Below are 13,315 nucleotides of genomic sequence, written 5' to 3'. Positions count from 1 at the left end.
TTCCACAAATGTTAGGGTTAAGGCTTGGAGACAGAACGAAACCAGTAGACCTGTTTGTCCTGGGAGGAACTTCAAGTGTCATCCGAGAGGGTCTGTAGAAGAGCAGAGATGTTGCTCTCTAGCTTCATGGACAACTTAGAGCTAGACCAGTCTTGGAGGCATCTACGGCTTCCCAACAGGTTCGCTGGTACCCTCTGGACTCTAGTGAATATGCAAAGCAGAGAACCGATAACGAAAGGCCTGGGCTATATCCAGTTCATCAGTGGAAGCAATGTTTATTAAAGAATAATTCTGACAGGCTAAGCACTTGTTAAGAATGAACAATAAGCCCTTTCCTCAGCTGCCACCAAGGTGCTCAGTTCTTTTGAGGAAGCTAAGCCCACACTGGGGTGAGGCCCTCACGTCATGTGGCAACTAGCGCCATGCCCAGCAGTGCCAGCCCTGCACTCACCTGCATGATGGCCTCGGTCTCTGAGCTCACCTGTACCTACTTGGCCTTCATTCTGCACCATAGTGAGGTGACTTTCACAGAGGATAAGATCAATGTCCTCACTAAAGCAGCTGCTATAAATGTTGGAATTTTTGGCCTGGCGTGTTTGCAAAGGCCTTGGCCAATGTCAACATCAGGAGCCTCATCTATAATGTACGGGCTGAGGGACCTGCTCCTGCCGCTACTGCTGCACCTACGGGAGGCCTTGCCCCCTCCACCACTGCTGCCCCGGCTGAGGGGAAGAAAGTAGAAGCAAAGAAAGAAGAATCTGAGGAGTCTAATGATAATATGGGCTTTGGACTTTTAAACTAAACCTCTTTTCTAATATGTTCAATAAAAAGCTGAACTCTCAAAAAAAAAAGAATGGACAATAAGATTCCCAAGCACTCAGAGCTTGAAGCTGTAAAGATATCTGGGATTTATTTAGCAAAGAAAAACTGCTTCCCATACAGATTTCTAGAAAAGTGCTGCTTCCTGGGAGCCGTGACCTGGGACTACGCCTGAGTTTGAGGCAGAATCAAAAATAATAACAAAGGACAATTCATAGAAAAGGAAATGCAAATACTTTTTCAATATACGAAAATATTTTCAACCTCACAATAAGAAAAAAACAAATTTAAAGTATACTTTTGACATGCACATTATCAAAGATTGAGTGGTTTGATAACACGCGGCATTAAGTTAGATGTGAGACAACAGACGATAATCACATGCATTTTTGGTGGAAGTGTAAAGTGGTACACTCTCTTTGAAGTTAAGTTTTGGCAGCATCCATCAAAATGCAAAATGTTCGTACTCTTTGAGACAGTTATTTCACTGCAAGGAATTTATCAGAAAGGTATACACCTCTTTGTACAGGTACACAAAAAACTGTACATTGCATCTTATAGGTAGTGGGGGGAAGATTGGGAACAACTTGAAAGTTTATCAATAGGACACTGGTTAAGTAAATTATGCCTTATCCATTTAATGGAATGCTATGTGGCTGTTAAAAAAGAAATAGGCTGATTTATAAACTTCTTAGACTACTCTTCAAGGTCTATCATTGAATAAAAGAAGATGGTGTGTGAAGAACAACTGTTCTGTACTCTGTGACAATATTAACATCATGGAAGACAAAGGCAGACTGAAATATGTATCGTAGTAAGATTGGCTACAGTCACATGGCAGTCAGATGCAATGTTTGATGCAGGATCGGATCTTGTCACAAAAGATGTATTGGGACAACTGGAAAATTTTTTAAGTGAACTGTATATTAGACAACAGGATTATATCAATATTAAATTTCCTAAATCTGATCATTGTATCATGGTTATGTAAGACAATGTCCTTGTTGTCAGGCAATATACAAACAAGTATTTAGGGCTGGCAGCTGTTTTTATAGACAAAAGACAGAATAATGTTAACTAATAATCAGAAAATTAAGGCAAAGTTATCTCAAATAACCTTTCTTCTGCCGTTGTGATCACAGTGTGCCGGGCTGTGCCAGAATGCAAAGTTGGTTGGGGCAATTGTTGCGGTTGTTTATTGGGAGGAAATTGTTTTATAAATCAGCATGTTTCCTGATGTCCCTAATTTTGCTAATGGCACGATCGTTTTCCTGTCATCCATTCTCAAAGCATCAGATAATCACCCTAAACTCTTCCATCACTTGCCACATGTAATTAGCCATGGAATAGCTGCAACTCACTCTAAACTGGTTCAGTAATAATAATAATAATCAAAATAAAATATACATATATATAATACATATATAAAGAGAGAGAATTCAATTGTGGCAACTTGTTAAAAATTAATGAATCTAGGTAAAGGTATACAAGAGTTCATTTTACTATTTTTGTAGCTTTTCTGAAGGTTAGAATTTTTTTTAGTAAAGAGATATAGCTGGGCATTGCCGTGGCTTATGCTCATAATCCCACTACTTTGGGAGACCAAGGCAGGAGGATCGCTTGAGGTCAGGAGTTCGAGACCAGCTTGGGCAACATAGTGGGACCCCATTTCTACAAAAAAAAATTAAAAATTAGCTGACTGTGGTGGTGCACACCTGTAGACTCAGCTACTTGGGGGGTTGAGGCAGGAGGATCGCTTCAGCCTAGGAGCTGGAGGCTGCTGTGAGCTATAATCGGGCTACCGCACTCTGGCCTGGGCAACAGAGGGAGACCCTGTCTCAAAAAAAAAAAAAAAGGTACAGAATACTCTGTAGTGTACCACCTTTTGGAAGAAATGCATACACCACCTCTGAAAGGGATCAGAAGAAACTGATATCAGTGGTTGCTTCTGGGAAGAGGAATTGGCCTGAGGGTTGGGGTAAAGGGAAAATTTACTGTATTATGTACCTAACTGTACTGTTGGGAGTAAAAAAATTATTTTTAATCTTGGGCACACATTCCCTATTCAAAATGAGAGAGGGGGCAGCAGGGGGACAGGGAGAACAAGACAAGTTATTTTAAAATTAGCCACAGCTACTGACCATCAAACACTTCACTTCCACTGTGCCCATTTTAGAGTAACATTTACTTTTCCTAATATGTTTCAGGCAGTCCCATGTACACTGATCTAAAGCAGCCAGTATCATTTTAAAAAATGCAAGGCGAAGCAAAAAGTGCGGCTGCCCAGAGACAAGCACTATTAATATTTTCCTATGTTTCCTTTCCCCACTCACTTTTTAAACATAGTTGAGATCATACTCAATATATAATTTTATGATCTACCTCTTTTTTTGGCTTAATATGATATCAAACATTTTCTCATGTCCTTAAAAACTCTTTTTGGACAAAAATCTTAATAGCTACAAAATGTACTATCCTACGGATATCTTACTATTTATTCAACCATTCCTTATTTTTGGGCATTCGAGTTGTTTGAAGTTTTTTCTTTTATAAGTAAATCTGCAGTGAACATAATGATTTAAAGTTATGAAATCTGCATTTCAGTTTATTTCCTTAAGATAGATTCCTGGTAGAGAAGATAGATTCCTGGAAGAGAAATTACTGGGTCATAGGGTATTAACACATTTAAAGACTCTTGAGACAAATGGTCAAATTCCTTTCGCAAAAGATGGCTGCAGCTGCTTCTTGCAGTGCCGAGGGCCTTCCCAGGCTGTGGTGATGGGAGCCTCACTCATTGCACACTGGACAAGAAGGCAGGGGAGCAGTGTCATGGTCCCTGCTCTGCCACAAACCAACTGTGTGACCCTAACAAAACCAATTTTTTAAAAACGTCAATAATAGTGATTTAAAAATATATGTCAAACTTACATGGTGTTTAAATCACTGTCACACGTTTGCTTCTTTGCTTGCTTGCTTATTTCTTTTGAACCTCACAACCACCCCCATGAAACAACAGGGAGATATGATTCCCATTTGAAAGATTGGAAAATAAGGCCCAGAATGGTTAAGTGATTTTTCCAGAATTGCCAGCTGGTAAATGGCATGAAACACACAACTTTTGGCTCATAGTTCAGAATAATTTTCCATTAAGTCGCACTGTCTCTTTCTTCCACCTTGTCATGCAATCAGTCTAGGTCTCAAGGTAGGCATTGTCCTAGTGCTTCTCAAACTTTACTGTGCACACAAATCACCCAGGCATCTTGTACAATGCACGGTCTGACCAGTAGGTCAGAGTAGGGCTCAAGATGAGACATTTCTAACAAGTTTCCAGGTGATGCAATGTTGCTGGTCTGTGAATTTCACTTTGCATAGCCAGGTACAAGACAGACTCTTAAATTCCTTTCAGCAATAATATTCCATAATTCAGTATTTTCACCTAGGATCAAATTAATGTATAGAAGCCACTTATCACATGGCACCCACCAGGTTCCAGAATGCATAGAGCAGTGGACGAAAATCAGTATCTGACCATAGCCTGGACTTCATAATTTTCTGCTGCAATTTCAAATAATGAAGCTAAAAAAAAATAACCTATCTATATATCTAAGAGAGAAGTTCTTCAAAGCTAAGAACACAGATTGCAGGACCAGCCCAGTACTGAGCAGGCTATTTAGCAGAGGAGGCAAGAGCTATACACAGAGAAGTTAACTAAGGAGGCCAGGGCGCATGACTAAGTACTGGCAAGGGAAGGCATTCCAGGCAGAGGCCACAGCCTTTGGAAGACAAAGGAAATAGGAATGAGTCAAGTGTTTTAGGGACAGTGAATAGACTCATTTGGGAAGAATGTATAATGCATGTAGGGAGATAAGATGGGAAGTGAAACTCCAGGACAGATTTTTACAGCCTATGAATGCTTGGTTGAATTTAGACCTTTATCTAATAATATACGGTAAGAGCCATTGAAAGCTTTTCAGTAAAGGAGTGATATGATGAGATGGGGTTAGGGAGACGAATTTTTCAGAGGGGAATAACTCTAGCTGGAGTGTTAAAAGGCCAAGACCATATTTAGCTGTGAGAGAATGAAGATGAACAGGTACAGATACAAGAGATATTGTGTGTGGGGTGGGAGTAATATTAATAGATTGACTGTACTGGCTAATTACATGTGGCAAGTGATGGAAGAATTTAGGGTGACTATCTGATGCTTCGAGAATGGATGACAGAAAAACGATGGTGCCATTAGCAAAATTAGGGACATCAGGAAACATGCTGATTTATAAAACAATGTCCTCCCAACAAACAACCGCAACAAATGCCCCAACCAACTTTGCATTCTGGCACAGCCCGGCACACTGTGATCACAATGGCAGAAGAAAGGTTATTTGAGATAACTTTGCCTTAATTTTCTGATTATTAGTTAACATTATTCTGTCTTTTGTCTATAAAAACAGCTGCCAGGCTTATAATTGGTTTTCCAGGAGTGATGGGTATACATGGATTTCTGCTCCCTTTCTACCCATGACAACTGTTATTGGTAACAGAGCTGACTAGAAGTAGAGAGAGAAATTTGCATGCTGGGATCTGGGCCAAACTAACTGGCCTCTGTGGGTTCAGACCACAAAAGTGGCATCATGAATTCTGGCTTTCTACCCACTCTCAGCACAAACACTGTTAGAAAGGCATTAATCTAATTCTGATTTCATTCTGACTTAATATGGTCCACTAGAAAGTTCTTTGCTGGAATCTGAAATTATTTTACAACTGAGTTCAACTCACAAATACACTGGCTTCATTGCCTTGTAGAGGACTTGATGTCCTCAGAATAGCACAGTTATTTGCAGCCAAGGGCAGACCTTTGTACACCGTTGGCAGCCTCTTCTCAGCAGAGCTCATGGGAGCCTGAGAGGAAGAAGTCCAGACATGCATGCAATTTTCTTCTGTGCTCATCAATCCACTCCATTGTCTTTTTCAGTGGTTTGACCTCATGCCACAATTGTAAGGTATTTTGGGAAGTTCTGAGATATATTCATAGCACTTGCTGTACAGACAAAAAATTTTTAATTAAAACACAAGCAATAATAGAAACATATATTCGAAAAGAGGGTTGGGTTTTTTTTAAAGCTCAATGTCTTCATCAAATTCCAACTGGGATAATTCCACGTGTGGATTTTTTTCTTCTCACTTCTTATCACAAATAATTAACAAGAATTTGTGAAACACGCACTATATTCAGAGCACAATAATAGTATTGCCATTGTTTAGAGTTCAAAACAATTTGCTAATTTAATAAACCAACAAAAGAGTTTGTTTTTTCCCCTTTGTAACAGCCATCTTTTATCTGAAAGATGGAACATATTTCAATGATAGAGTTATGTGGTATCATATAGCATGATTTAGCATAAATTTCCAGTTGACTACCAAATGAGATGGGACTATGATATGAAGCCACCAAGAAAGGGATTTATCCCTATTCCCTTCCCTCTTCTGGCTTTTGATGCAAGCATAGTTTTAATGGTGGGAGAAATGTTCCAAGCCCAAAGAACAGAGAGATGCAACGTCTGCATCTGCCACAGTAGAGATGAGAAATGAAGTCTCAGGATAATGCTCTGTTTTTATTTGGCAATAAAAACTTGACCTGTGTTTTCATTACTCTTCTCAATCACTTCTTGAGCCAGTAAGCCTGATATAGGCAAAGGAATTAGGTCAAATATGTCTTTGGTCAGGGGACAGTCTTAGAGAATGGGCCACTGGTTTGAAACAACTGATTATTTCAACCGCAATCACACAACAGGAAGATATCCAAAACCAAATAAATGCCCCAGAACTTGCATAAGAACAAACCCACAGAAAGAGAAGATAAGACTCTGCGGAAACCAGATAGATTTCATTTGTTACTTCAGCTGTTTGGCTAGATCTTTGTGATACATATTTTTGTGGAAGTTTCTTATCTGTGGAACCAGCTGAGTTCTTTGAAATGTCACTTCATCTTGACATTCCAAATGATGATGAAAGCTTAGTTTACTGGCTGTATCCAAACACAAGCTGAAGTGGAGAATCTAGGTATATTTCTGGATGATTTGGTCCATAAAGAACTCTTCTGGTAATTTGGAGCCAGTTTCATTTATATTTCACTTTCAGTAAATGAGATAAAATGGACAGAGACTAAACATCTTGTGTTGCTTCAAGCTTTGTATTTATGCTCTGGGATAGTATCCCAAATCTTTTAAAATATCAGATTTATTAAGTTTTATAAAATCAAAAGGTCATTTGAAGGTCATATAGCTTTTATTTATGTTCATAAAGTTAAATCCATTGGCATCAAACCTCAAACTATTCGTTTATATATCCCCAGACACATGGCTTAGAATGTTCAGTATGACATGAATATATCCTTAGTTGTATTTTCTTCATCTTGCAGTTAATGTTAAATACATCACAGAAGATGGTCTCAGCATCAATGACAAACTGTATTATTTTTTAATTGAAATTTCTATTGAGATAACTATAGATCCACATGCAATTGTAAGAAATAATATAGTGAGATCCCTTGTACACTTTGTCCAGTTTTCCCCAATGGTAACACTTCCTAAAACTGTAGTATAATATCACATTCAAGCTATCGACATTGATGCAATCCAGCCATCTAATTCGGATTTCCCCAGTTTTACTTGTACTGATGTGTGTGTGTGTTTACAGAAGGCTTTCCCCTGTGTAGTTTTGTATATCCACCACAAAGTCAAGATACAGAACAGTTTCATCAGCACAAGTATTCTTTTTGTTGTCTTTTTGTAACCACACGCATTCCCTCCCACCCCGTCAAACTATGTTATATTTTGACCTATAGGTTAGTTTTCTATGTAGGTTAGAAAGTCAGGGTACAGTGATTAAGAGCATAGGCCCTGAAGCACCACTGCCTGGGTTTAGATCCTGGCTCTACCACCAAGCTAGGTAATTATATACCTGATCTTATTTCATGCTCACAAAAGCCCTGTGAAATATGCAATCTTGTCCCTGCTTTTTTATGAGGAAAGTGACCCTTAGAGAAATGAAATACAATACAGTATTTGCTCAGAGTAACACACTAACATACTATTATAATAGATATTCAAGCTATTAGTACAAAGCCAGGTCTGTCTGGCCCCAAAGCTCACGCTTTTGCACACAGTAAACATTAATTCCAAGTGTTCCATTTGGAGCTGTGTGCTGGTTGTTAAATTATTTTTTCTCAGCCTCAGACTCATCCTTCTATTCACTGCTTTGTAATACAAATCACAATTCTCCTTTGCCAGCTTGTTCCTCCATAGCTCCTGCCAATCGGAGGTGCTAGGGAACGTGGTACTTGCTCCTTCCCATTTGCTTCCTGGTGTCAGTGTCACCTTGGAAACAGCTTTTCACCCTGGCAGTGGCAGTTGCTTCGAGCACCAACAGTTGATTCCAGTTTGCGGGCTGTCCACATTCCCCAAACCACCGTCATTGTACCCCCTCAGTGAGACCAGCACCAGCCAGCCCCACTCCCTTTTTAGAGATCTGGGTCTCTCTTCTGAGTTCCTGAGACATTAGGAAAACAGCATTTTAAGTCTTTTAGCCTAGCCCCACGGTTCTAAATTTTAATAATCCAGCCTCTTCCCTTTGTTCCTCAAGACCTAAGGGTGATAATCACTTCCTGAAGTCACTACCTCTGTGATATCTGAATGTTCTCTTTTTGCCTTTCCAATTCTCCAATACTTGCTAAACAATTCTTTATATGGAATGCTCTCTGTTAAAATGATTGGTATGGTTTCTGTCTCCTGATGGGACTCTGACTGATGTAAGTAGCTAGCTTATAATTTGGAAATTTATTTGCAAGATTGAAACACAAAAGTGTGGCAAAAGTGTTCACTCTATCAAATAGAATCTGTGACAATGTTAAGAAAAAGTATTTGAAACTTATAAATAAGGCCAAAGGACCACTGTGTGTCTGGCCTTTCAGCATCTTATTGGAATTGTCTAACAGGCCTACTTACATATGATTCTCCAGGGAAATGCACCTTTGATTAACTTACTATTTATGCTTAGGGCCCATACTCTGTGAAATTAGACATAAATTTGTAGAAGATTAAGTGGCAAATAATTTTTGTAAAGTTGTTTCTGTTGGATAGAAGAGGGAATTCCAAGATTATAGTTGTATTACTCTACAGGACATTAAACAAGTTTTTTTTTTTTAATAAATGGACTTTACTTTTTAGAAGTTTTAGGCTTGCTGATCAATTCAGCAGATAGTACAGACGGTTCCCATATATCCTCTCTCCCCCTCACCCCCATCCCTACACTTTCCCCTATTACTGTACTAACATCTTGTATTAGTGTGGTGCATTTGTTATCATTGATGAACCAGTATTGATACATTATTATTAACTAAACTCCATAGATTACATTAGGGTTCATTCTTTGTGTTGTACAGTTTTATGGGTTTTGACAAATATGTAATGCCATGTAGCCACTATGACAGTGGCATAAGAATATTTCACTAACCTAAAACTCCCCCGTGCTTCCACCTATTCGTCCCTCCCCTGGTTTCCTGGCAATCACTGATCTTTTCATTGTCACGACAGTTGTGGCTTTTCTAGGATATTATATAGTTGAAATAATAACATGTAGCCTTTTTAGATTGCCTTCTTTCACTTAGCATTATGCACTTAAGGTTCCTCAATATCTGTGGCTTGATAGCTCATTTCTTTTTAATGATAAATAATACATCCTTGTGTGGATAATGTCACATTTTGTTTATCCATTCAACTATCGAAGGACATTTTGGTTGCTTCCAGCTTTTGGCACTTGTAAATAAAACTGCTATAAACTTTCAAGTGCAGGTTTTTTGTATGAACATTAAGTGTTCAACTCAGTTAGGTAGATACCTAGGAGTATGATCACTGAATTGTATGATAAGAGTATGTATAGCTTTGTAAGAAACTGCCAAACTGCCTTCTAAAGTGACTGTACCATTTTGCATTCCCATCATTTTTTTTAAAAATCTAATTTAGCAATCTTATTCCTAGATTCTTTCATTCATAAACTACATATGCTCAGTGTCCTGAATTCTCCTATGAACCAGTTTTGCCACCTGATGGCCCCCCAACTAACAGAATAAATAAATAGTTGACGTGCTCACTTAAATATTTGTATTAAAGGCCCTGCTTTTCACTTTCTAAAAATTATACTTTGACAATAATAACCCACTATATTTCTCACATCAAAGATGACACTACCAATCCACCACAGAAAGAAAACTGTTTTGTCATTTTTCTAGCCATGATAATGACCTTCATAGTCACACCAAGATTTCCTAAGGGTCAGCTCACACGTAAACTGGTTCAACAACCCATTTAAAAGCTAATATTTTACAAGTGCAAAAGAGTACCCAGTGAACATTCCAGTGAACTGATTCATAGATTCATTTAGAAATGTTTCAACTTGGGAACCAACTACTGGATAAATGCTAAGTCACCCTAGTATAAATGTGATAAAAGTGAATTTTTCAAGCTACACAGTCTACTTTTTTCTATGTATTTTTAATTTAGTGGCCTCTTTTATGGGAGAAAATGAAATCGACCCTCTACAGCTAGATCTTAGGCTTATCTCCAAGAAATAAAATCATCATAGGGTTTTGAGGCCTAAAGCCTGAATTCTGACACTGCACAGAACTTGCACAGGCAGGGTGGAGAGAGTAGAATTACGTGTCTGGGAGTCAGGGAAGCTATGGTGCGTGGTTTGAATGTCAAGGGCATTCTTGGGCTTGCTGCAAACCTCATTCTGATTCTTGCATTTTCAGACTGTTGAACTGAAGTCTATTTCTCTGCAGTATTAAGTTATTCCAGACCATGGATAGAATGATTCCCTCTTCCCACCCTCCTCAGATGTGGAGCCACCAGGCAGATGGTTGGCACTGTGCACATGTAACTTGCAGACACACACACACACACACACACACACACACACACACACCCCTCAATTAATGTAAAGGTCCCAATATAAACATTAGTTCTCACGAGTGTTCCAAGGATTTTAAAGGCTTTTGGTGCTGTAAAAAAATATTTAGTCAGCTTGTGACAGCTACAATCCTGCTCCTGTTTCAGGTTTAAAAAAAAAAGAAAAAAAAAAGGAAACCATACTCATTTCTTCCTTCCACAGCTCAGTGAAATTCCAAAAAATAGAAAGAATCCCTTAGCTTGCCTCATTGGTAGAAACGCCTGGTTGGGACATTCCTTTGGCCACTTTAGCTGAAAACTACATACCTCTGTGACTAAAGCATCCCTGCTCCAGTCTCCTGTCTCAGAACTGACTGAGAACTGTCTACAAAGATAGGAGGACTCTGTGCAAAAGCCCCCAGAGAAAACAACACAAAACCACACCTGACACAGCATAGAGCTTGTATTTCCAGAGAGAAAACAGTCTCTGAGATAGTAGCATCCCTCCGGGTCTCTTTTTACTGTGCCTGCTGAGCAGCTAACCACCTTCTTAGGAATGCTCGTCCCTGTTTCCATCATATTCAGGGAAATGTAGGACATTCTTTTGCCTGTGAAATAGGACAGTTGTCATTATGACATATTGTGGAACCTTCCCCTTGCAAGTGAAGAAGCCCCCCTCCCCCCGCCATAGGAAACAGAAATGCTGACCGGGCCTTTTCTATCTAGGATATTTGTGCTCCTGGTCGTTTTGCTGCAGCAGCTTGTGCTTAATTTGTTGTTTTATTTGGCAAGGAGCAAGCAGGGAAAACAAGGGCATTAATAATGATAATCGACATTTGAACTTCCTGGGTACGCCATGTACTTGTACCCAAGTGCTGAATAGAATTTTTAAAAAGGATTATTTGTATGCGTGCGCAAATGAGACTAAATCATTCATTTTTCTTTGTCCCAGAAAAACACATTTTTGTCTCTCTGGCATTTGAATCAACTCTTCTTTCCTTTCCTAATTTTGGCATTTCAAAAGGTTTTGTGTCATGAAAAGACTGTATTTATGTCTCCTACAACTCTTGCCATGAAGCCTTGGGGAGTACCAATTAAAAACACAACGGCAAAGAACTGAAACAATTTGATGATTTTCCATCGATGAAACAGTTTCCATCAGCGAGCTCCCTGCAAAATTCGATGACTCACATGCCATGGGTCTGGTTGCCTTTCTGTGCGGGTTCTGGTTTGGCAGCCCTTTCCTCATCTCTCCTTTGTTAGAAAGGTGGAAAATCGGCAAAGGGCGTAGGTGCTGAGAAAACAGGGGTCCTGGCAGGAGTGTCTTGAGGGCAGTACCATTTCTGGATTATGATCTGTGGAATTTAAATCCTGGGGCAACTGAGGTCTGCTGCAGAAGTTTTCTTGGCATGTTAAAATCTGCCCACTAGGGAATTTACCAGAAAAGCAATCTCTGAGGTGAGGAGCTGGTTGGCGTCCACATCTTTGCATTGGATGGTCAAAATTTCTGAGAAAAACTAAGCTGTGAGGTCTTCCGAGAAATAAGCTGACATCATAGAGTGGAAGGACCGAAGGCCTTGAGACTAAGGCTCCAGAGACCTGCCAAATTTACTACTCGTTTAAAATTGACTCCAGAGAGGAGTTGGTTAATGGGTACAAAAAAACAGGCAGAAGGAATAAGTTCTCGTATTCGATAGCACAGTAGAGAAATTATAGTTAACAATAACTAACTGTACATTTCAAATTAGCTAGAAGAGAAAAATTGTAATGTTCCCAGCACAAAGAAAAATGTTTGAGGTGATGGATATCCCGATTACCCTGACTTGTAGACATGTATCAAAATATCCACATTGTAGACATGTATCAACATATCACATGTACCCCCAAAATATGTACAACTATGATATATCAAATAAAAAATACAAAACAAACAAACAAAATAAAGACTTGTCTCTTAAGGATTAAACAAGGCAATACAGCTACGTTTTTGGCACAATACTCAGGGGGTTTTAATAAATAGTTTCTTTTAGGAAAAAAAATTGACTCTAGCTTGGAGTCACATGCATTGATTGCTCCTTACAGACAAATGGAGAAGTTGTGCCCTAGGAGCAAGTGTCCTTTGCTTTAAGGAACTCCGGCGTCAACAGTTTTATGATTAACACGATGGTAATAACACATTTGGCGGAAATCCCCAGCAAAACAGTTTATATATCCATCCCTAAGGACTCCCTCCCCGCCATAATTTGGCTTTCTTAAATAGCCTGATTTCACCTCATTGCACTTTTGGCATTCCGAAATGCAACTTTATCAGTGACTAGAGAGAGTAAATTGAAGCTAGAGGATGTCTAGCTGTTTAAGTGACCGTGTCCAATCCCTAACAATTCTTTCTTCCACTCCCTTCCTTCGTCTTCTTTTTTAATTACAAAAGTGTGATATATGCATGGAATAAAATTCATTAGAGCGGAAATAATTTTTAAAATCTTTCATGGTTCTATCAGCTAGAAACAACCACCATAATCATGTTAGCGTATTTCCTTCCAGTGTTTTTTCTA

The 13,315-nt window shown here is 39.1% G+C and overlaps 1 pseudogene; it reads left to right on the top strand.

The window, feature by feature from the left end:
- Window positions 1-458: 458 nt before the first annotated feature.
- LOC105819101 lies at window positions 459-802 on the top strand (annotated as a pseudogene).
- The last annotated feature ends 12,513 nt before the right edge of the window (window positions 803-13,315 follow it).

This window comes from Propithecus coquereli, unplaced genomic scaffold (assembly GCF_000956105.1).
Source record: "Propithecus coquereli isolate 6110/MARCELLA unplaced genomic scaffold, Pcoq_1.0 Scaffold47, whole genome shotgun sequence".
Taxonomy (NCBI): domain Eukaryota; kingdom Metazoa; phylum Chordata; class Mammalia; order Primates; family Indriidae; genus Propithecus; species Propithecus coquereli.
Note: the sequence above shows the minus strand (reverse complement) of the source record. Positions and strands in the feature narration are given on the sequence as shown.